Source organism: Montipora foliosa, chromosome 7 (genome assembly GCF_036669935.1).
Source record: "Montipora foliosa isolate CH-2021 chromosome 7, ASM3666993v2, whole genome shotgun sequence".
NCBI lineage: Eukaryota > Metazoa > Cnidaria > Anthozoa > Scleractinia > Acroporidae > Montipora > Montipora foliosa.
The window spans coordinates 40,590,534-40,595,177 of record NC_090875.1 but is presented as its reverse complement, the minus strand read 5'-3'; the positions used below and the strand labels follow the sequence as shown (position 1 = coordinate 40,595,177).

Below are 4,644 nucleotides of genomic sequence, written 5' to 3'. Positions count from 1 at the left end.
CTCATCCAAAGAATGAATACCACAAACAGTGGCGAAAATGTGTCCAAAGAGAATGGTTATTTATTGTGGTGTCACTTAATTGTCACGCAATCTGGACTGTGACAGTCCTGTGCAAAAGTTGTTGAATCAAGAGAGAATCGTTAAATTGCTGATCGAAAAATGATTGATCATATGTTTCCACAGAATCAATGGTGACTAAGAACGGTAATCTTTTGCTTAAAAAGGGCAAGGAGAATATGTTAATCAGAGCTTATCATTTTCATTCCAACATGGCGAATATTTCAAAATTGAGCGAGCAACGGTGATGGACAAGTTTACAATAACCAAAATTTCATTTAAAATTAATTTTGTTAAATTATCTTGGTAAAATTAAACATTTTAATTTTCAATATATATATATGTGTATATATGTATATAGAAATTGCAATATTTGTAAATATAAAATACTGTGTATAATTAATGGTGCATGGTGTCCACGTTAAGCACACACGCGCGTTTTAAACCGGTTTTGCATTAACGCGTGGGAAAGTTTTCTTATCTCATAGAATTATTCCAAGTGCAGGATAATATGGTTCATGGTACTTTGCATACACGTCACAAGGTGTCTCCTTAAAGAACTTCATGTATTACTCTGATTCAGGTCATGGTTAGAGGGACACTTCGTGGCGACCACTCCAAATAATGTGAATTTTGTTGATAACCCTCTCCGAAGGAGGCGCCAATCACGGTGTTCATTTTGTCTTTTCGCTAGTTTTCCAATCGGCGGACATTTTAAATCAGCCAACTTAATTACCTTGGTTTTTTTTACAAAATATTGAGATCGCCACCAAAATTAACCTTTAAGTGTTCAATATTCATTATATTAAATATCACATTTAAGAGAGCTTGTAACCATGGTAAAATGGGAGATTAATTGTCATTTATCGTTATCCACGAAACGTGAACATGTTCAGTCAGCAAGGGTCGCGACTAAATTGAGAAGTTGTTGAACGAGTTAGCAATGTTGTAATTTTCCCTAAAAACCAGGTCAAATTGATAGGGTATGAAGTTAAGCCCGAAACCACATTTTACCAGTGGTTGTTTTCTCATTTACCAAAGTTAGCTCTTACTTGTTGTTAAAATTGCTTGCACAAACATGGCATCGTCAAGTTACCGCCTAAAGCTTGACTTTCACAAGGGCATAAACATGAGAAACCATATATACATGTACACGCAAGCGCGAAAAACCATTTGCTGACTAAATAGTCGTTACTAGGTGTGAAAGCCACGAAACTTTCCGAGCGTATTTCCGGCGCACGTCAGAATTCCTTTTTTGTATCTTCAGACGGAAACCGTATCAAGAAATGAAAAACTTTAAACTTTAAACTTTTGCGGATTTTCGTTTCACAAATTGCTTTTCAGGCCCGGAAAGTTTCAGAAATGGGCACCAGCTCCCTGCGGTGTGGGAGATACACACGCCTTTTGATTGCTTGCGCTTCTTACTTCCGTTTTCCGACTGAAGCCAGGATTAGCACACGTCCACACACAATAGACCTTATTCACGATGGCCGCCATGTTGGATTTACTATTATCATGCAAATTAGCTTCACACTTGTGAAGGGGCAAACAACACAAGTTCGAGTGGTTATAACGAACATCTTAGCCACACATGATTTGTTTTACGTTAATTGAATGTTTATCACCTAAGTAGTAAAATAAAATGATTACGCAATTTACGTCGATGTTTTTTAGTGAAAAATGAGCAGATAACGGCGTAGAAAGTCAAAAGGTCAAAGGCAATCAAAAGACATAAAATTATTATAAAAGGTACTTATTTCTAAATTCTAAAATGTACTTTTAGTAATGTTATTTCAATATTTCGACGAGCCGATTTTCCGCAATTTGCCTTTTTTTGAATGTTTGCCCCCAAGCATAACACATGGCTAATTTGCATGACAATTTGAAAACCAACATGGCGGCTATCGTGAACAAGGCCTATTGTAAGAGGAGCGGATTGTGCTATCTTCTTAGCTCTGCGTTCTTAGGTCGTTACAGTTTTCACAAGTGTCAAAGGCAAGTCGGCAATTACTTGAATTAATAAGGTAATGGCTTGAGAGATTGATTTTTATTGTCACGCCAGGATCCCAAGACCAGGAATTTCTAACTTGTATCACAATTCACGACACTTGCATAGACCAAGCTATTTTAAGATAAATTTTCCACCCAATTGAGACTCCCCAGGACACGGAATAGCCATTCATGCGGACTGAAACTGACGCAACTTTTTTGCGGAAATTGACTTTGTAATTAAAGAGCCGTCTAAAATTAGCTTGTTCTGTGTAAACGCCGTGACATAGGCCATGTCTGGAAGCTGCACATGTCTGCTCGTCGTCATGGGCTCCAGATCTGCTCCTACTTATGATTATATATTTTCTGGTGGAAAACGGGCTTAAATATTCAAGTGTAAAGGTCTTAGAATAATCCGCATATCTTTGCTAGCTTAACTGTAGTCAGCTATGGGATGAAAGTACTCTTCGTTAAGTAGAGTTAAAGTGATGCTTCTTTTTTAGAAGCGGGTAATTTTAAAGAGTCGTTTTCCGACAGCAAGGTACGAATTGCGCGCGCTGCAAGTGTGAAAAAAGTTTTAGTAGACAGCAAATAAATTCCTTCTTTACAGCATTTTGAAATGTTGCTTTTGTTGGCATATTCCAGCACTCGGCAAAATCCCTTTTTGACTTATGGCTGTTCAGGGTCAGCGGAGTATATTTTATATTAGGGGAGGGGGGGGGGGGGGGGCAGGTGGTGGGCTAACAAGCAAGCGCGGAGACGCTAACTTGTAGGGGGTGTTCTGGAGGAATTCTCCGCCAAAAAATTTGAAATCTTGAAGCTCGGAAATGCTACTTTCAGCATTCTCGACAAGATAGATGATCAAATAAATAAATGTGGATCAACCGTAAAATGACAGATGTTTTACTCCTTATTTTTATTTTTTGCTTGAAATTGGATGTGATGGGGGGGGGGGGGGGGAGGGGAAGGCAGGAGGGAGGGGAAGCTAAAGCCTGCCCAGCCTCCCTGGCTCCGCCGTCCCTGATGTTTCTGGTTTCAAGCCTTTTTGGAGACCTCACCGCCAAGCCGGCCACTTCTGCTGGAGAGAACAGGACAGCTCACAATCCCACCGGGGACTACATCCCCTACTCTTATCGAATATGTGTGTGGGTTCCTGAACTTCCCACAGGGAACTAATGAACATAGAAGATATTTATGAGACGGGGCCCACGGTTTACAGCCCTTATCTGAAAATACTTGAACGTCTAACCATTTGCAGATGAAATTACAAAGGTAGCACTTTCTCCTCACTAATTTAAGTTCCTGAGCGGGGTTCGAACCCGCGACCTCCCACATGACAGCCCGATGCACAATCAACTGAGCCACCGGTGCGCTGAAGTGTTAGTCTTGGGGTTTATCCTTGTTCTCGTGCGCATGCCCTAAAGACCGCGATTCTTTCGGTCAGCAGCGAGAATAAACGAGTCACCTGATTAAAAAATGCGCAATAGTAGTAAACTACAAATAGAACCAAAATAGAGACCGCAAACTCTACAATTTTTACGAGTTGGCTGAGTTCGTTGAGCATCAGTACCGTCTTCTCGGATAACGACTATAAACCATGGACCCCTTCTCACAACCCTTGTTCATAAACTCTGTGTACGTAGGACGTCATCGATTAACTTTATCACTATGGGATAAGAGTGAAATTTAAGATCTACGACGACGACGGTCGACGAAAACGTCACCTAAAAATATAACTTGTCTTTTGCGATTATTCAGTCTCGTCCACGTCCCGGTGTGAGCGAAGTATCCTAAAAATAAATTGGTACGAGCGGTCTCAGAGCTAAAATAGAGAATGAAAGATCCTCTGTTGCATACTTATGTTGTCGTCAAAAGATTTCGCGTCGTCGTTATGCAGAGGACTGCTAAGATACTTGCTAAAATCTGTGCTGGACGTGCAAAACGATTATTTATGATCCTTTAACCAATGATATTACTGTTTTGTGGCGATGTCGTAGTCGTAGTCGTTTTAAATTAGGGACATTTAGATTCTACGACGAGGGCGAGAACAAGTACGAGTTTTGACTGCCCGTTTTTAGCGAAAATTCTAAGGAAATTTATTACGCGTACGCTTAATCTTACTCTTTGTTAGCAGTATAGGTTGCTCAGTTATTCTGGTAACTGATCAATTTTGCTCATCAAAACTACTACCGTGTTGTTATGACATGGAACTGAGCAAGACCAGGATGGAGGCCTGTGTTCGTGATATTGACCTTTTGATGATACAAAATCGACTCAAGCTAAACCAAGAAAAAATGGAGGTGTTGGTATTTTCATCTCGTTATCGTCCAAGACCAAACATTCATGATTTGACAATTGTTGATGAGGTGGTTAACTTTTCCTCAACAGCAAAGGACAGTGGTGTCACACTTGATGAATCTCTGTCGAATGGCCCCGCACGTAACAGCAGTGTGTAAATCTGCATTTTTTTCATTTACGCAATATATCCAAGATAAGGAAGTTTCTTAGCATGGAAACTACGAATTCCCTGGTACATGCTTTCATTACATCAAAGGTCGACTATTGTAACTCGTTGCTGAGTGGTGTTCCTAAATATTT

The 4,644-nt window shown here is 40.1% G+C and overlaps 1 protein-coding gene across 1 annotated transcript in view; it reads left to right on the top strand.

The window, feature by feature from the left end:
* Positions 1 to 2,731, top strand: part of LOC138010984 (neuronal cell adhesion molecule-like) — a 14,646-nt gene extending 11,915 nt beyond the window's left edge. Inside the window, exon 7 of the mRNA XM_068858008.1 lies at positions 1 to 2,731. This exon is cut by the window's left edge and continues 181 nt beyond it. The gene's annotated coding sequence lies outside the window, so the exon portion shown is untranslated.
* The last annotated feature ends 1,913 nt before the right edge of the window (positions 2,732 to 4,644 follow it).